The 20,802-nt window shown below is 43.6% G+C and overlaps 1 protein-coding gene across 2 annotated transcripts in view; it reads left to right on the top strand.

The window, feature by feature from the left end:
• Positions 1-3,170: 3,170 nt before the first annotated feature.
• The window catches only part of HTR2C (5-hydroxytryptamine receptor 2C), a 294,529-nt gene continuing 276,897 nt past the window's right edge, over positions 3,171-20,802 (top strand). For both annotated transcript variants that reach the window (XM_040468377.1, XM_040468378.1), the window contains exon 1: positions 3,171-3,277. The gene's annotated coding sequence lies outside the window, so the exon portion shown is untranslated. The remainder of the gene's footprint in view (positions 3,278-20,802) is intronic.

Genomic DNA, 20,802 nt, shown 5'->3' with positions numbered 1-20,802 from the left:
CCGATTCCCCAGGACGATTTTAGGCAGGAGTTGGGAGAAAACCTCTCCGGCGACGGAAGGGCGCGCCAGGGGGTGCTGGTTTGGTGTTGTTCCCCCCCCCCCCCCCCCCGATCTTAAAGTGAGCCCTAAATTACTCCTTGCACTCTACTCTCCGGGCTAGGGTTGCCAAACCCACCAAAGCCCGTCGGCCCCGCTAGCGCTGGGCCAGGCCGCCGCCTAGAGAAGCCAAAAGGGCGGTACGCGCCTCCTGTGCCGGGAAAGCGGGGCTGGCGCTCCTGGCTGAACCCCGCGCCCCGAGCCCGGCTGCGTCCCCGGCTCGGGCTCGGCCTTCCCCGCTCGCGGCCACCCGGCGAGCGCCGCTCAAGGGCAAATTTGCCTGCCGGTGCGCACTCGAATTTGGAAGCCCAAGGCGCGCTTCAGCCCGCCGCCTGGTGAGCTAACTCTGTGCGGCACCGGGAACCTTCCCCATCCCCGAACGGGCTTCACCCCGGGTCCTTCTCGGCACCGGTGCCGGTCTCGGGGAGAAGGCGAGAACAGCCTAGAGAGCGAGATGGGTAGGAGTAGTAGTAATAGTAATAATCGTAATAATAGTAATAATAACCGATGCATCCTCACGCCCAGCCTCATCATTGTCCTGACCGTGGTCAGCGGCTCTCAGCCTGGTTCCCCCAGGGAGCCAGGCAGCTCCAAAAGGTCCCCGGCTTCGCTTCGGCATTGGCGGACGCTCGCTCAGGGCTCTCGGCTCGGCAGAGTCCATCTTGCCCTTAGCGAGTGTATCACAGGCATTTATATTTACATTTTTAAAAGTAGAACTCACGTCTCGGCCTCCCACAAAATAAGGCAGTCCCGCCAGAGAAGCCGGGACCAAGCATTCTGTGCCCGCGGGGACAGAGAAAGAGGACACTTGGGGAATTTTGAAAGACGGGTGCTTCATTAAGTTAGAAGGAAGACATACGTTTGCTCTTCGATATTTACAAATTACCGTTCGCGAACAAAGCCTTGCTAAACATGCGAACGTTGTGCAGCCCGCGGACTTCGCAGCGCGGTCGCCGCCACCTGTGCGGCACCATGCAGTAGCATTCAACAGATGCTCCAAGAACACTGCGATGGGTTTTTGCTTTGCGAAGGAGAACTTGGGTGTGGACAGTATGCTCGCTGCCAAATGAAATGTCAGAACCCTGCAAACTGTCTGAGTTCAGTGAAGACGGGGGAAATCCTAGGATTCCCGCAAGCCCCTGTTGGAATAGACCAAAGAGTTCCCTTTGTGAATCGGGAAACTGAGGCACAGACGGAAGTGACCCGAAAGAAGGAAAGGACCCACTTCTTATCATTGCTCCCACCTCCTTCCCCACCCCGAAGTTTTGGTGCTACTGAGGCAAACGATCCCCAGGGAGGCCAGCCGCTCCCTTCCCTCTGCGCTCCCTGGGGTCCGTTCCCCCCCCCCCCCCCCCCCAGCTGCCCTACGGCCGCCGGTGTATGTAGCCTGTTTGTATCATCGCCGCTCTGCGGTCGGGTCCCAAGTAGCCGAACCGGAGTCTCGATCTCTTTCTTCGGTGCGGCTCCTGGGACCGGCAAGGAGCCAATCCCCACTTCTCCCGCGGCCCTCGGTACATTGCGGCGGAGCCTCGACCAGGACCGGAGACACACACCCCTCAATTCCCATTCCTCCTTAGAAGGAATCTGCTTTGGCCCCCTTCCCGGTGGGATCTTCTCCACTACTAAGTTTGGTCTTTGCTGCCTCCGAAGCGTCTTGGCCCAGGTGGCTCCGACCACCGCTCTCTGCGGGGCGGCCAGGACACCGCAGGCACCTGCCGGGAGCCGGGGAGTCCGGCGGGGGGGGGGGGGGGAGTGCTCTGCTTACAGGGCTGCAGCTCGGCATCCCGTTAGTTGCCAAAAGGGAGATTTGTGGTTCAGTTCTTACCCTGCTGTCTTGACCATGTCAAGGCAGCCCTCACGGCGGCTGGGGCGCCAACTGGCCTTGGGCCTCAGGCTCTGTCCCAGAGAAATAGGTACAGCTCCACCGCAGAAACGCAAAAGAGCTGCCCCCGGGGTGTCTTTCCAAGCACCTAGGGGGGCCTGTGGGGTCAAGAAGGAAACCAAATTGTGCCCTCTCGGGGCATGAAGGCAAAGAGGTTTCCTTTCTCCTTTCTCGGCATTTGGGGCTAGGTTCAAGGAGGGGTGGGGGGTGGGGGGGGGAGTATGTTGTGGTAAAGGGCCTTAGAGCCACGGCCTTTGCTCACTAAATATGTTTGACCTTGTGAATGCCTCGCTTGTTCCTGTTGTGGAAAGGGGTTAGGAGTTGGAGACAGAACGTCAGAGGGAGTTTCAAAGCTTGGTGGAACTTCTAAGACTTCTGAAATGTTAAGGTGTGTGTGTGTGCGTGTGTGTGTGTGTGTGTGTGTGTGTTTGGGAAGGCGTTCTGTGAATCTTTAAGGGTGCATTCTTGAGACACCCCCACCGCATGACTGACCTCGGTTCCCCCCAGACTCCAGGCCTCATAAATCAAGTTAATCACCACCGCCGCCACCACCGCCACCACCGCCACCACCACCACCACCACGGGGTCTCGCGCCCCCTGCCAGCAGGTTCCAGATGCACTAAGACTAGGTCCAAACAGGCCGGGGGCAGTGCAATGCTGAGCGCTGATTGGCCGCTCTTGGCTCCACCCCTCCTCCGGTTTTGGCCCAAGAGAGCGGTGCAGCACCGCCAGCGCGGGGTAGGCGCTCTGGTGCTCGCCGAGGAAGCTCGCAGCCTCGGGCGCACCGATCTTTCCGATCTTGCCTTTGGAGCAGCTAGATCGCCAACCTTGGCTGCTCCATCGGCCTGCCGCCCCTTACCTGCGATCGCATACGAACTTTTCCTCCCTCTTGGACGCCGCTGTCGTCGGAGTCGTCGAGATCGGCGTGGCGCTCGCGTGATGGCCTTCGTCCGTTTAGAGTAGTGTAGTTAGTTAGGGGCCACCGAAGAAGAAAGAAGACGCGAATAGTGCAGAGATGCTGGAGGTGGTCAGTTACTAAGCTAGAGTAAGATAGTGGAGCAAGACCAGCCAAACCTGTCCGGGGGCGCACGGTCGCCCAGAGGAGGTCGACTCGCCGGTGCTCACTATCGCGCCGAGCTCCCTCCATCCCTCCCTCCGCCGAGGCGCGAGATTGCGGCGCGCAGCGCAGCGCAGCGCATCGACTGCCGCGGGCTCCGCTGGGCGATTGCAGCCGGGTCCGTTTCTCGTCTAGCTGCCGCCGCGGCGACCGTTGCCTCGTCTTCCTCCCGGACGCTTGTGGTAAGTTGGAGCCCTGGGCGGCATTGCTAGCCGAGACCCTAACGGTTCAGGCGGGGGGGATGGGGTGGGGAGCGGGGACAAGTCCCGGATGGTTGCAGCTTGCAGAACTGCGCTGGCCCGAGCGGGAGGTGGGGGGCGGGGGGCGGGGGCGGGGGGTAGGGAGGGACTCTGAACGCGCAGCTCGAGGAGAGCTTGGGGGTCTCTGGGAGGAGGCGTGGGGGGGGTGTCGTAGCTCCACGGGAGGGGCACTGAAGCCTCAAAGGAGGTTGGGAAGCCGGGGGGGGGGGGGGCGGGGAGGGGGGAGGACTTGAGATGGAGGCGCTGGGCGGAGGTGGGGAGGGTGGTCTCGAGAATCCAGCGCCCGGGTTGCTGAGAGAGAAACGGGAGGCGGGCGTGGGGTCTCAAGAAGTGGAGGGGCGGGGGGAGAGGGAACGTGGGTGTCTCTGGGCAGAGGTTCGGGCTGCGGAAGGTGCAACTAAATTGGGGATACGGGCTCCGTTTTTAAGAAAGCCGATTTCAGGAAAGTGGGAGGGGGGCACAGGGCTTGGGACAGTGGGAGCAGCGTGGGGCGAAGGATCCTCTCTGACGTGCTCATTGAAAACCGACCCTGATTCTCGGAGGGTCTCAGGGAACACCGGTAACTCTGGGGACAGGAACACTGCGGATCTGTGTCTGGGTCTAACAGCTGTGGGCTGAATTTGAACAGCGCTGCTGATGGTCACGTAAGTTTAAGAGGAGAGCATAAGGGCATTCGGCGAGCCTTTTTATGAGTTTACCTAAGTCACTATATTTTGAAGAGGATCGCGGAAAAGTCTCCAGTCTTAACAGTGTACCGCGGGATTGCTAAACGTAAGAACAGGTTGCCGTTCCTGAAGCCACATAAAGTTCGTCATTGCAAAACGTGTCTGTGTGTCTGTTTCTTTTCTTTTCTCTCTTTTTTTTTTTTTTTTTTTTGCGCCGTGCCCTTTGCCTTTGGCTTCCCGTTGGGTAGTACGCGACCGGAGGTGACCAACATTTTGTATTGTGTTCAAGACCCCTTTATTTGAAGCGACAGCACTCCTCCACTCAGATTCAGCGGGCGACATTTGATACTTGGTATCTAATTTGGTCAAGAATCGGAGCCAGTACCGTGCAGCTTCATTAATGTTTACCATCACGAGCCCTACCCAAGGAACCTCTGACTGCTGAGCCACTAAGGGCCTATGCCCCTCACCACATACCTTTCAGGCAGGCTAACCGAGGGAACCTTCTGTAGGGCGAAGTAGCACTTAGCTGAAATGATTGGGGTTGGGGGAGAGACACTGCGCAGTGAGCAACCTCTGAGCTTCCCAGCCTGCAGACCCTCGTGACCTCACCCACAAGGGTGCAGAAGGACACCTGGGTTCTAGAGTTTAAATTTTGATGGAGAGGTGTATCTACATATCAACCATTCTGACAATCACACACACACACACACACACACACACCTCACCCCCCCCCCTCCAGGGGGTGAGGGGGTGAGAATTAAATAGTTTTTTCTATGTTGTCGGGAGGTGGGTTCTAGAATATTTAATTAAACATTTTATTCCTTAAATATGTTCTTCTAATCCTCCTGGGGAGGTAATAAAATATCATCTACAGCAACAAGCCCAAGGTAAGTCCTGAAATTCCGAAGGTGGATAAGGCTTATGATTGCAATGTCAAGGTAGGATCTGGGGTGCTTAAGCCAGCACTGACAGTGTTTTTCTCTCTGCATGATCTAGAGAAGGTTATTAACCCTTCCTGTGCTTTCCTGAGGGATCTATATCTGGAGCTGTCACGGTTGATGATGACATTTTCAGATAATAACATGACAGGCTTTGGTGCTGTATGAATTCATGCGAGGAGAGAGGAGAAACTGACATTTTTCTAGATTAATTTAAGGCAATGGAGTAAGAAATATTTCTTTGTGCTTTCAAGGCTACCTGGGAAAAACGATGTTTATTTCTTCAACCGTACAAGTAAAACCTTAAAAACCTAACATCTCTGATATGACGTTGGACTGATCCATTAAAGGTTTAAGCACTGTGGGGATCTCCCCCACCGGGGTTTCCAGGTAGTAGATTTCTCCTCTGGCAAGTAAATTCTAAAACCGTGTTAGATGGGCACTACCATTTGGAATTGAATGATTTGAGAATATTTCTGCATGTAGCTGGTCAGTACCTAAATCTAAAAAAGAATCTGAAGCCTCCATGAATCCTCAGTTATTTTACCAGTCCATTTATTGCCTTCAAGTAAACGGTATTTCTCTCCACTGAAAGGAAACACAACAATCAAAACGAAATTTGAGAGAGAGAGATTATCCGAAACCAACATTAAATGTCTTCAGCTACTCTTATTAAATTGCTCAAGGCCTGAGACCGAAGAAAGTGGCTGCTTTCTGAGCCTGCAGGCAAATAGGTCCCAAGCTATAATGGCTCCAGAAGCTTCAGACCATTTGGCCAGCATCATTAAAGAACCTCTTACCACCCTACTCTTAGAGCAGCGGAACCCCTCCCAAAATGGGGGTGTACAACGCTTGTATTGAGACTTTTTTGGTAGAACATCTGCTGAAGATCAGTGTTGTCTAGTGGAAGAAATAGTGAATTGGTACCACTAGGAGCCTAGATAGCCATGAGCAAATGAGGAAAACTTGACCATAAGTTGGAGTTAATAAGATACAGTGATAAGATATACCATCGTAATATAATAACGTACATTAACGTTACGCATTAATGTAATGATCTGTTAATCCTATTTGATTATTGCGAAGCACATGGATATTAAGCATTTTAAATTTTTGCACAAAGCTGTTTTTCTTTATTATTATTGTTTATTTGTCCCTGTTCCAGGATACTTATGTCACTTAATCTACAACTTGTACACTCTTGAATCTCAGAAACCCCATATGCTGAGAACATTGCTGCAAAACAGCCTAGTAATCTCCTTTTTCAACAAGGAACACTGAAACCAACCAAGAGGTTAAGCCGCACCATCATTTGGCCAGTCGCTAGCCGATTTCACCTAATGCTCACACACAACTACCCCTTGGCAGTTATTTCTGACATTGTCATCCACAAATGATAGAGTAAAAGCAGGGGTTCAAACACGAAGCACGTGAGGTAGAATCTTAATTATGTTGTTGTTTTTTTTTTTTTCTCCCTGTACCCAGTATCTCTACTTCATCCTAATTCTTCTTCGTTTCAACTGTGTTTAAGACTATGCCATCTGGGGGCGCCTGGGTGGCTCAGTGGGTTGAGCCTCCAACTGTGGCTAAGGTCGAGCCCCACATCAGGCTTGTTGCTGTCAGCGCAGAGCTGATTTAGGTTTAGATCCCCTGTCTCCCTCCCTCTGTGCCCTTCCCCTGCTTGCGCTCTCTCAAAAATCAATAAAAGGTTTACGATATCGCATCTACAGTGGGCATTTAATAAAGCCAATCTTATTAATTAGGGTAAACTTTATTCATAGATGACCACTTACATGATCTAATTTGAGAAGCACTAGAAAGGCCTCTGGGCCCCCAAATGAGTCGCCTTCGTGGTTTTCTGCAGCACTCGAGATTCTACATTGAGGAATTTCCTTCTCTAATGTTAGTTCTCGTCTCCTTTAAATGCAAACATCCACTAAGAGGGGCGACTTATTTTTGTCACTGCCTATTAATAACTAAGCCTAAATTTGTTGACAGTTATCGAACAGCCTGCAGGACGGCACAGGATGACAGCCCCAGCCACGCGTGGCTATTTACATGCAAACTGGTTGACAGTGAATAAAACTATAAATTCAGTCCTTCAGTCTCACAGACCGTATTTTAGCTGCTGGACAACCACCGGTGCCCCGTGACCCCCTGTTGGACAGTGCAGGTATAGACTGTCCTCGTCACTGCAGAAAGTTCTTTTGGACATGAATTTCCAGCACACTAGAACATGTCTCTTCTGCTTTTATTTAAAGAAGTTTTCACTGATGCACACCCCTTTTCAACATTTTCTGGTCTCTTAATGCCTACACCTTCGTTGAAATTTTCGGCACCTGGCCCTTTCTTGTTGTCCAGTTTTAATCTTGCCGGTTTCTAGAGACTTCATTATTTTTGCCGATGGCTGAATAACAGTCCGGCCTCCTCGTTCCTTGGCCTCTTGTTTTCCATTGTCCTCGGGCCCAGGGACACACCAGTTTCTAAAATTTTACAGTTCAGAAATCCTAGGAAGTTCAGAAAACTTGCCATCTCTACTTCTTTTCCTTCCTGATCTGATAGTCTGACCCCTATGCCACTCATCGCATTTCTCACCATCACCCAATACACACGACCGTCCTCGCTGCCCTTCCACTGCCCCCCCCCCACCTTTTACCTCCCCTATTTCAGGATAATCTGTCCTATTTTCTACTCGGATCGCTGAGCATTCCTGGAGAAAACTCACAAAACTACACATTCACCGTCTCTAGTCTCAGCTGGGCCTTCAGCACGGCTCAACAATCTCTTTGCTTGCCAAATTTGCGTGTTGACTCCCTTTCCTATGTTCCGAGACAGGTGTTCCAAACTTTTGCAAGTCCTGCCAACTTCTCTAGGCTACCCGGGTACCCCCCGATTTCAGCAATTCTTTCACACCACACAGAGAAAACAGAAGCTAAAGAGATAGATGTATGAGGAAGATGTCATCTCTATTATCTTCTCCGTCCTCTTCCTCTAGACATTTATTTATTACTTCTGTCCTTACGTCTTTTGCTTTGCCTTGGAAACATAAATGCCCCTGTTCCTTTCCCGAGTTAACTTCTCCCTCTGTGCACTGGATCCTGTTTCCTTCTATGTCCTGAAGGTCTCATCCATGATACGGTCATCTCTTTCTGCAGTATCTTACATGGTCCCTTTTGGTTCCTTGCCCTCCACATACAAACTCCATCTTCCTTATATTGAAAAAGTGGATCCCTTGTGACAGGCTAGTGTTATTAATACATTTCAAGTTAGTTATTAAAATGACCACGCTTTCCTTCTGACCCATTTTTAAGGAAGTGCTCTCCTGAACCTGTTCTCCATCCCATCCCCAGCCTTATTTCTCTATCAGTTTCTTTTGGGCCATGGAAAAACATTGAGAGTATATAGGTGGTCAGCAAAGGCCATTTCACCTGCCCTAAATTCCTAAACACGGCTTTAGTTAATTCGGTTCAGGTCACTATAAGAATGAAGTATCCTCTGGTGGACAATAAAAGGAATAGATTTCTTCCTTCCTTCCAATCGTTTTCTTTTTTCCTTCCTTTCCTTTTTTCCTTCTTTTCCTCCTTCTCTCTTCTTTTTTCTTTCTTTCTTTCTTTCTTTTCTTTCTTTCCTTCCTTCTTTCTAGGGCCTAGATTTCTGATAAAAGGAGTGAGCAATAAAGAAATCAGGGAATGGAGAGTTAGTTCAACACACCTAGGTGCAGCCTGAACTACTTACTGTACAAGGTGGTTAGCCAAGCCTGGGAAGAATGAGGGTGAGGAGTCTCGCCTTCCATGGAAAATGAAGCAGCTTGATTGGAAGGAGGAAGGGAGAGTGAGCATTCAGAGTGGAATCAGCCTTATAATACAGGATGTAGGGGGTAGGCGCAATATAAATTTTTTTTAAAAAATAAAAATTACTACTGAAACCAAAGACCATATCAACTAATCTCTCGAAAAGAATAGCAATGAACACACTGAACTGGGGTTCTCTTTATCTTTTTGCATTTTTCTAAAAAAAAAATTACCGTTGCCTTTAAAGTCGTTAGTGTCTTTGAAGTCATAGTGCTTTTTTTTAATGTTTATTCATTTATTTTTGAGAAAGAGAAGCATGAGGGAGGGAAGGAGGGGCAGATAGAGAGGGGCAGAGTCTCAAGCAGGTTGCACGCTGTCGACGCAGAGCCCGACATAGGGCTTGATCTCACAAACCTTTCACGAACCACGAGATCATGACCTGAGCCAAGATCGAGAGTCAGAGGCTTCACCGACTGAGCCACCCAGCTGCCCCATAAGTACGTTTTAAATCCACATGTCTCTGAGTTTATCTCAGTAGTCAAAGACTTAATACTTTCAGGTACAGCTTCCTATGATCAAAGTAGGAAGACTCGCCCATTTTAAGAGGGTTACATGTATTTTACTCATGTAAGCCTCACATTTACCTCATGAGAAGGCATATTTACCCCATGCGAAGGTACAACTAATACCCGCCATTTGCAGATAGGGAAACTGAGGCACCACAAAGGGGTTAAATAATCCATTTACGCTAATTAACTGAAACCTTGGAACCTTGCAGCTCTGATTCCAGAGACTATGCTGTCCAACGGTAAACTCTCCTGTCTTCGTTATGGAATGGGCTACATACTGTAGCCCCTAGTCTTTGGATGGAACAGATTTGCATGTGAACATTAGGCTATTATTACTGACAGTGTCCATTAATCATTAATACGCTGTTTGACAAAGTAATAAGATAGGCGTGTAACATTTCATCTGGGGATTCAGCTATCAATAAAAAAAAAAACAAAAGTAAAGCAAATGAGAAAGTACTGTTAATGCTGAGGGACTGGGGGACAGGAAGCCTGAGCGAGGCTCAGGGGACTTAGATCATTTAAAAGCTGAATTAAAATCATGGATATAATGCTGTTCTGCACAGAGGCTGACTGGAAAGACTCAGGTGTCATTACAGTGAGTTGGACACATAAGGGTGTGTGGTCTGTCCTATATGTGACACCACAACACAGGCCATTCCAATTTAGTCCTTTATATACAGTTGCCTACTTGGAATTCAAACAGGAAAATTGAAATCCTGGAGGTCCGAGACTGGAAGAAGCAGAGGGTGTTAAAAATTCTTTATCATGGGGCGCCTGGGTGGCTCGATCTGTTGAGCGTCTGACTCTTGATTGTGGCTCAGGTCATGATCCCAGGGTCATGAGACCGAGCCCCACATAGGGCTCTGTGCTGAGCATGGAAACTGCTTAAGATCCTCTCTCCCCTCCCCCCTTCCCTCCCTCCCTCTGCCCTTCCCTTCTCACGTACTCTCTGTCTAAAATTAAAAAAATTAAATAAAATTATTTATCGTGTATCAGGGAGGAGTGAGGGGTTGTCTGATCCTATTTGCCATGTATTACCTTTTCACACTGGCATCAGGAGAAACAATTTAATAGTTTAGTTTACTGATCTGAGCTCAGGTGGGAAGACTGTATTCCTGTTGAGTACTTAAAATTAATGAAGGGTTTAAAAGAACATACCAAACAACCTGTATGCTTAAAGGCTTTATTTTGTGATTGATGAAAAAAAAACTACTTCCATTTTAATGACATAAAAACTGGGACTTGTGATTCCACAATAATTTATTGCTTAGAAATGGGGAGTCAAATGGGAAAACTTAGTTCTGTGCTTTCAGCTTCCCTTCCCAGACCTATCTAAATTCTACTTGGTTTTCAAGGTCTGGTTTAAACAACCACCCCACCTGGCATAAAGGTTTTGCTGACTAACCCACATACATGGCAAACTTCTTGCTCATAGTAAGTAATCAATTAATATATCTTGATTAATTGTATTGTCGTATATATGATCAATCCATATCTATCTATCTATCTATCTATCTCTCTATCGATCTATCCATCCATCATCTTAGGAATGTATGTTCCAATGGTTAAAAGTGAAAGAAGACACAGGAAGAAATAGAGTAGAATTTCTCGCACACCTTCACAAAAACTTTTAAAAACTCAAAGCATCGGCAGAACAAAGGATTTCTCTGAAATGATGTCATGTAATCTCTGTCAACATACTTTAGAGTGATTAAGAAATTATAAATCTTCTTAATAAAGTTTTTTTTGATATTTATTTATTTTTGACAAAGAGAGAGACAGAGCATGAACAGGGAGGGCAGAGAGAGGGAGACACAGAATCTGAAGCAGGCTCCAGGCTCCGAGCTGTCAGCACAGAGCCCGACGTGGGGCTCGAACCCACAGACCGCGCAATCATGACCTGAGCCGAAGTCAGACGCTCAACCGACTGAGCCACCCAAGCTCCCCAAGAAATTATAAATCTTCTTAAACTGGTTTATAGCTAAAGTTTAGAGATAGATAGATAGATAGATAGATATAAAAGAAAGAAAGAGACACCCGATTCTATTGGCCACATACATGTTTGGTGAAGATGGGTAATGATCAATGATTAGGATCAGTTCCATATTCTGGCCGTAGAATTCCCTTGTTTTTTAGCTTTTAATTAGTAACCTCAAGGGTCTACACTCATTTTGTAGTGTGAGTTGATGGTTCAGAGCGGAGCAGAACTTTTTCTTTTTTAAGTAATAATTCCCGAATGCCTTTACACCAAATAAATTTATAAACAAGTTTTATTGCTTCATTTTTATACTGTAATAGGAAATCAGAGGTTACTATTAATGAATTCCTTGAGTGATAAAATTGTGAACCTGTTCTTTTTTTTTTTTTTTTTTAATCTTAGAAAAACAGTTAAAATGAATGTAATGCTTCTGTAGGTAGATTGTTCTAGCACTCTTTGGGGGTTTGGTTAGTCACTGATTCCCAAAGGGCTAATAGCCCCATATCTTATATTATTATGTGTAATGTCAGTCTACAATAGATGCAGAGAGAAATTGATGACTATTCTTGGTGGAAGTAAAAGAAAAAGGATCTGGTATCTCTCCAACAAATTTTTTTTAAGCCAAGTTTTTAAAAAGCAGAAATGAGTTGGTTTCTCAACAGACTTATTTCCCTCGTCCTTTCATTATGCTTCTATACCAATTTTTAAAATCACTGTAAACAAATGGATAAAATTGATGACATATGGTAGAATTATAAGCCCGAAAACTACTCATGTATACGATGACCCTCTTCCCCACTTGGGAAGGTATTCTTTATTAGGATGGTTACTTATCTTTTTGAAAAATATATTTTTATTGTCGTAAAATACACATGCCATTAAAGTCACCATCTTAACCATGGTTACATGTACATTTCAGTAGTATTACATACATTCACACAGTTTTGGGACCATCACCGCCATCCATCTTTGTAACTCTTTTCATCGTGTAAAACTGAAACTCTATACCCATTGAACAAGTTCCCCTCCACCCCAATCCTTGGTTACACTTTCTGCCTGATACATTACCTCTTGCTCCACAAAATCTTAAGTTAGCACACACTCACTCATTTCATTAGTTTGAAGGTTCATTACCACCCTCTCACTGAATTATGGTCTACCTTAACTTTTTTCCTGCTTCTACTGCCAAACCTCAGCCAATCATCTCAATGTTTGGTAAGTAGATTGACAAAATTCATGATCCATGTTTATCTGTCAAATTAGTCGACTGCATGATGAAGGCGAATCCAAGGCTGGTAACCATCATGGAATTTCAGCAAGTGTTTGTTGAGGGCCTACTGTCTGCCTAACATTTCTTTGGATGTTAGAGAAGTGACACACATATTACACAGTACTTCCTTGAAGAAGTTAATAGTCCTGTTAGACCGAAGGGCAATTCCATATAATAATATAGTCCTGCAGCTTATAGTACAGACGACAGTGGCTTTCTTTCCTTCCTACCCTCAAGAGCCTCAGTTTCTACAACTATAGAATAAGAGGATTGTACCAAGTGATCTTTCTGATCTTTCTGGATCAAACTAATCTTTTTGTTACAAACAAGGATGCAGAGGGGCGCCTGGGTGGCTCAGTCGGTTAAGCGTCCGACTTTGGCTCAGGTCATGATCTCACAGTTCGTGAGTTCCAGCCCCGCCTCAGGCTCTGTGCTGACAGCTCAGAGCCTGGAGCCTGCTTCACATTCTGTGTCTCCCTCTCTCTCTGCCCCTTCCCTGCTCATGCTCTGTCTCTCTCTGTCTCAAAAATAAATAAACATTAAAAAAAAGAAGAATTTTTAAAATAAAATTAAAAAAAAAAACACAAGGATACAGAAACCACTGAGCTTAAATGCCTTACATCCCTAAGGTTACAAATCTGGAAACATAAATTATATGAATGTATAAAATGGAGAAAGGAATATGAAGAAACCTCTCACAAATTTTACCACTAAAATAAAAGTAGTGAGAATTTAATAGAATTTAATAATTTAATACATCATTACACCTAGAATCTAATGTAATAGTTAAAAACCACTGAAAACTTGAGACGATAATCCATTGCTATAAAGCAGTTTGCTACCTTTTTAACCTTAGTGTTGTACTTTGCTGTGGATAAGTACAATTTTCAGAAGAGCAGCCAAACTTGTTCCTATCTATGGTCGATACGCTGAGTCTCTTGATTCAGAGTGAAGCAAATAGAGCAAATAAAAGGACATTTATCTGTAGCCTAATACAGAATGCATGAATGAAAACACTCACATTGTTAGAATTTAAAAAGTATTCTATCCCTCCTCCCACATTTCTTTACTTTTTCATGCAAATTGAAATAATGCTTTATTCTTTCTGCCTGGGAGTCATTCTTGGATCACCTTTCTCTATTCTCAAGCTTCTCAGTTATTTTGACAAAACACTGCTCAAAACTTTCCCCCTTTTCATTCCCATTGTGATTATAGAATCTGAGGATTAGCGCCTTAAGGCTCACTTCCGACAACTCCCCAATTCCGCGTTTGAAGTCTACATGTCTCCCACACACATCACAATGCCACAAAATCGGGCTGCCCAACGTCTGGGCAAAGCAGACGTGTGGTTAATAGCAACCAGATGCTAAGGTAGCTGTCAAATGTCGAGACGTTTTATGAAGGTGGGGCTGGGAGGACGATGCAGATTGTAAAGCCAAGGAACAATACCTAAAATTCACGTGTGCTATGATTTTGTATGTGCAGTGGAGAGGGACTGCTGGTCATATAAAGGGTTATCTAGGTTGACACCCGCACACGTTGTATTGTGTTTGGTTTTGTTTGCTTGCTTTTTGTTTTTTAGGCCTCAAGGTCTGTCTCCAATGTGCCTGGCATGGTGTTTAAGGTTCCGTATGCATCATCTTCCTTTTGAATTTGAGTCTTATCTTTCCTACTGGCTTATGAACTCGCATAGGACGAAATTACGTATTATTCACTTCCCCCACAACTACCCTCTGCATACATCATTACACATTGTGGGCTCTTTCAATATATATTTGCTTAATAATTAATACATAAGAGCACACGAGCACTGTGGAGAAAGGTTTTTATAGTACAAATTTACAGTTCAATGACTTGCGTTCTCATCTTTTCAGAGCCTCGATGTTCTCCCCTGTTTAAGTAAGCCAGACTGAATGGTTTACTAAGGGCATTTCAAATGTTACAATATATGAAAATACCAGCAGGTTTGCAGTTCTGAAAATTCGCTTCAATAATAATGCTCAAGTAGTTGAGTTTTATAGCCAAGAAGACAATTGTAACTCTTCTCCAACTACTTAAGAACTCCTTAAACAATCTGAAATGAAACCTCACTTAGGATCTTGATCTTGTCCTTTCCTTTTTCACTCCAGGGCCTAAGTAGGAAATGATTCATTATTTAAAGGTTACTAAACGAGTGGAAATTTCTCTTCTTTTTGTCTTTTTTTGACAGCAAATTTAGGACATCATTGGCTACCAATAACAAATTAAATATAACCATTTTTAGGTGGTTTAAATTAAACCATCTGCAGCCACAGTCCCTCCACAAGAATTAATTAATATCTCGGTGAATATCAGGGCTGTCATTGCTTAGCTGATGATTGAGCTTCGTGATTAGAAATTGTCTTTTCCTTTAATATATTCCTAGACTGAATTGGATATGTAAGCTATTACTTTATAGAGGACTTCAAAAGAAAAGGAAATTTGTGGGCAGATATTCATCTCGAGGCCTTTAATTACATTTCATATTATCTTTTTCCCCTTGTATCAGAACCTTTCTTTTATGAGGCGTATTCAATTTACTGTATTTGTATTCAGAACTCTTTGAGTCTTTGAGAGTGACCGCAGATGGCTGGACGGAGCAAAGGAAAGGCCATTTATAGCTTGTTCATGACTTCTTTCTGTGTTCTATTTTGATTTCTAATTACTTTCTCTTGAAAATGATATCAAGCTCCTTTATCACCATCTTCAATGAATCTAAAGTTATACCCTTTGTGTTGGCATAAAATAATTTCAAAGGAACTATTCAAACTTGGGTCCTCAGCCGGATTTTAACCTGTGGCATTCAAGCCTACTCTAGATCTAGCTGAATAGTCGTGTAGATTTCTATCACCATCATCACTTTTAAGGATATTTTTTTGAAACTTAACTACACGTGACATTGTAAAAACATGGCAGAGAATATAGCAGTTATTCTTAGAATCACAGAACTGGCAAGCCAGTATTTAATGAACATTTTTCGTGTGATGTGGTTCCTACCATAGAGGAACTTACATTTCTTTCAGCAAGATAAAATAGATACATGCACCATCAGATGTTCTTTGGATAGCTGAAAATATGATATGGATCTCTGGAGATAGGTGAAGCTTGGAGGTAAAAGAATTTGGACCAATCCATACTCTTCTGGCGTAGCTGAATTTCAGAACTTTCCAAGGGAAAGAAGGTTGTAGAGAGGGAAGAACAGAGGTCCAAACAGTAAGCATTGATTATGCAAAGCTTTGGGGAATATCTAAGCATCATATTTTTCTCAGAATCTTCAAAATGAAACACGCAGGCTTTCTCTCCCAACTGTATACGTTATCACATTCAATTATTGTTAAGGTTCTGCTCTGTGCAAGACATTTGACTGAATAGTCCAAGGTCTCCCAGAAGAGGAAACAATATATAACTTGTGATCTCCAGGAAGCTGGAGTCCAGTTGGGGAGCCAATATATGAGTGCCACATAAAGGATTTGGTCTCCCCCCCCCCCCAAAAAAAAGGTTTCTGTTAAATTAAACTTAGAGAACTTTCCAGGAATAGATATAGAAACGTTTTTGCCCCGAAGCTCAAAGAAGGAATATGGATTTGGATCAATTCTCTCAGGTGCCTTGTTCACTATCACCTGAACTTATAGTGACCAAATCTCTTTTTTGCTGACTCAGAAATTTCCAGATGGATAGCATTTTTGTAGAAAACAGAAACAAAACCAAAAACATCTCCCCGAGTCTGGCGTCCTTCATGCTCAATCTTGTTACTAGTAAGTAAGTAGATATCTGAATTACACATTGACTTATAGTACTAGTACGTAAATGATTCGCTGTGGATTAAACTCTCAGATAAAATCAGTTGTCTATCAAATGACTACTAATTCTCAATACCAAAAGAGTCATACATTTTTATTAGATAATTTACAGAACTTAATATTTTTAGGAACATTAGCAAAGTAATTCACAATTCCAAAATACAAGGAGGACATTATGAAAACATTAACAAGTTGGGTACTAAGAATTTTAATAAAGCAATGGAACTAAAGTATACTTATTGCTTGTGTTTCAAAGATAAATGAATACAGGCTTAAAAAGGGGCCCCTAACTTGTTCCAGGTCACTCAGCTAATTATTGGCAAAGCTTACAAGGAGAACCCAAATCTCTTAAACCTCAAATGAGGTTCTTTTCCACCATGGTCTTCTTGAAGGCTATGTGGCACATGAAATGAAAGCCTTTAAAAATTTGACATCATACTGTCCTTGAGACTCACGTCATGCTTAGTAAATCTAGAATAAACAGAAAGTGAATTCACACTGTTGGTCTCAATAACCAGAAAGTTCGTAGTACAAGTGTGTGAATATTTTCAAGGTTGTGATTTTCATTCTTACTGACATAGATAAGAGATCCCGTGTGTGATATATTATATATATATATATATATATATGTATATATATATATATATGTGTGTGTATATATATATGTATATATATATTCAGAATGAGAGAAAGAGAATCATGGAAAAGACAAGAGTATTTTCTGCAGTTTAAATTAGATAACTGACCAGTTGACAGGCCGTGTGCATTTATTTATGGTAGCATTTTTATTTTTTAATTTGTTAAAGCAACTGAAGTCTGAAACAGCTCAAGGCTGGATGATTCCCTTCTATAAATTACGTCTCTTGAAATGTACAAATGCAAGCATGAGTCACTAGCTACAGAATTCCAGCTTTAATCCATTATGTCATTTTTATAAGGAAACAAACCGGTGACCTTCACGTGGTGTTAAGGACAATGAATCTGTGAATTACAGACTATGGGAAAGATGTGATCATAACACGAACAGTCCAATGAGTTCGATGCTATGATCTAAAAGGGAAAAAAAAAATAAAGTACATTTTGAAGGCAAACTGAAACATTCACATACCTTAGAAGCAAATGTCAAATAGTTAACTTTCAGTTAGATGTGCATGGGCAGAAACGGTAACCAGAAAGAAAATGCACAGCCCAAGCAAATCTGCAATGTAGGTTTTGTGGAGTGGTTTCAATTTTCTATTGATTCATCGGAACTTTTCAACTATAGGGTTACTGAAATTGTTATTTATACGTACCATTCCATTTAGTAAATACAGTGCAAAATCTCTGAGGCAGGAGGTGGTTCAGGGAAGTCACGGATACCTCTTGTAAAAAGGGGGAAAGGGAAAGGAATTAAATATTGAGCCCCACTCTATCCTAGTCAATGCATTTGACAAAGTACATACATTCCCTCATGTAATTTGCACGACAACCGTAATAAACAGGAAATGGAGACACAGAGAATTTAAGTCACATGCCCAAGCGCATAGCCCATCTACGTAGAGCCAGGCATCAAGCCAAGCCTGTCTCACTACAGAGGTTATGGATACTTTTTCCATGGCACCCTGATTAGCAGCCTGAAGTTTTTAAAATACGCCAAATGTTCATGCCCAAAATGTACTGTCACTATAACATTTACTTAGTCACTGGCAATGTCCTTAAAGGACTACATAAACAGAAAACAAGTCAGGAGACATCAGTCATATGTAACTTCTACAAATCAAGGATGCGTGTATTCTCAAAGATGTCAGTTCATTTTTAAAGCTGAGGGAATTATTATTTACTAATAGGATTAAAGGTGGAAAAAGCGTGCAAAACATTATCTAATAATAGTAATTGGCAATGAAATAGAAAAATGGTAGAAATGAATCATAATACTTTTTTAAAAAATACCTGACACAGTTTATGTAATCAGAGGTCTTTGTGATTAAGAGCATTTAGAGTATGTAAAAGTAAAAAAAAAAAAAATTTGTTTTGAAGATGGTGTTTAAGATTAGATGAGGAGTTTTATTTTATTTTTTTCAATGTTTATTTATTTATTTTCAGAAAGAGCTTGAGCAGGGGAATGGCAGAGAGACAGGGAGGGAGACAGAGAATCCCAAGCAGGCTCCGCACTGCCAGCATGGGGCCCGATGCAGGGCTCGAACCCACGAACTGTGAAATTGTGACCTGAGCCAAAGGCAAGAGTCGGACGCTTAACCGACTGAGCCACCACCCAAGGCACCCCTTAAAGAGCAATTTAAATAAGTTTTAGAGTCTGAGTGTTCTCATCTTATGAGGGTAACAATTTGTCCCTTGCAAGATTGTTCTAAGGATGTGATGCATAACGTATACACAGAAGCTAGCGCATGATAAGCTTAAAATAAACAAGAAAAAAAAAAAGACCAGACAGATTTACCTTAAGTTCCCCCAAATCACATTTACTAGGGGGAAAAGGCAGTCATAATAACACAGGAAACATTTTGAGTACGTATGCCATGAAATTCCATTCTGCTCTTATAGCTTCATAACATAATAAATGCTTCTATTTTAATCTAATTTCGTATATGATAGTTATATTTTCTCATCATTTAACAAGCTCAACTTTATTTTTTTTATTTTTTTAATGTTTATTTTTTAGTCAGAGAGAGAGAGAAAGAGAGAGAGAGAGACAGAGCGTGAGCAGGGGAGGGGCAGAGAGAGAGGGAGACACAGAATCCGAAACAGGCTCCAGGCTCTGAGCTGTCAGCACAAAGCCTGATGCGGGGCTCGAACTCATAGACTGTGAGATCACGACCTGAGCTGAAGTCAGACGCTTAGCCGAATGAGCCACCCAGGTGTCCCAACAAGCTCAACTTTAAACATGGCATCTGCATTTTATTTATTTATTTTATTTTATTATTATTATTATTTTTTTTTTTTTTACATTTACATCCAAATTAGTTAGCATATAGTGCAACAATGATTTCAGGGGTGGATTCCTTAATGCTCCTTACCCATTTAGCCCATCCCCTCTCCCATAGCCCCTCCAGTAACCCTCAGTTTGTTCTCCATATTTAGGAGTCTCTTCTGTTTTGTCCCCCTCCCTGTTTTTGTATTATTTTTGTTTCCCTTCCCTTATGTTCATCTGTTTTGTCTCTTAAAGTCCTCATACGAGTGAAGTCATATGATATTTGTCTTTCTCTGACTAATTTCGCTTAGCATAATACCCTCCAGTTCCATCCACATAGTTGCAAATGGCAAGATTTCATTCTTTTTGATTGCCGAGTAATACTACATTGTATATATATACCACACCTTCATTATCCATTTATCCATCGATGGACATGTGGGCTCCTTCCATACTTTGGCTGTTGCTGATAGTGCTGCTGTAAACATGGGGGTGCATGTGCCCCTTCGAAACAGCACCCCTGTATGCCGCGGATAAATGCCTCGTAGTGTAATTGCTGGGTCATAGGGTAGTTCTCTTTGTAGTTTTTTGAGGAACCTCCATACTGTTTCCCAGAGTGGCTGCACCAGCTTGCATTCCCACCAACAGTGTTTTCTTTTGGTATACTGATAATATATTTTGTACTGAGTTTTTCCTGCAACTTTTACAGTGAAGCTGATCGTGCCAAGTTGAGTAAATATTGTGACTAAATGGTTTTGAATAAAAACAAAGCATACCAAACAAATCCACCAGTGATCTGAGAATATTTTAAGAACGAGTTTTCAATATTACTCAGAGCAAAAGCCTATAGAGTATTCAGAACCTGTCATTAGTTTTTAGCTGAACTCTGAATTTGTTAGCTTTAAGGAAACTGGAAAGAAAATCGCTGGCTGTATATATGCCACGACAAGTTAAACAAAAAGGGAGCTGTGAGGAAGACATAAACTTGCACAACAAACTACAAAACCAACCCCTCCCCAAAATAACCTGTAATGAATATCAACTGTGAAAAGAGGAATTTAAAATAAAGTTTCAAACACAGCTTTTGCCCATAATAAAGAAGGCATAGAGTTTCTTCTACTTGGTCCTTTTTTGGATGCTTACGGACTTGGCACGTTCCTCACCAGAGAAGTCACTGGAACGTATGGTTTCGTATTAAGATCAATGACTGAAAAGACTCATCTCAAATAGAAAAGTTTGCATCATTCTGATTATACATAAACACTTAATATTTGCTGATGTGAGATAGAGGCCATATAAAAATTGACCTTTGGGTGTATCTTATTCAATTAAAAAAGATTTCAGGGGCGCCTGGGTGGCGCAGTCGGTTAAGCGTCCGACTTCAGCCAGGTCACGATCTCGCGGTCGGTGAGTTCGAGCCCCGCGTCAGGCTCTGGGCTGATGGCTCGGAGCCTGGAGCTTGTTTCCGATTCTGTGTCTCCCTCTCTCTCTGCCCCTCCCCCGTTCA

Source organism: Herpailurus yagouaroundi, unplaced genomic scaffold, assembly GCF_014898765.1.
Source record: "Herpailurus yagouaroundi ecotype Mexico unplaced genomic scaffold, PumYag 67700, whole genome shotgun sequence".
Lineage (NCBI taxonomy): Eukaryota > Metazoa > Chordata > Mammalia > Carnivora > Felidae > Herpailurus > Herpailurus yagouaroundi.
Note: the sequence above shows the minus strand (reverse complement) of the source record. Positions and strands in the feature narration are given on the sequence as shown.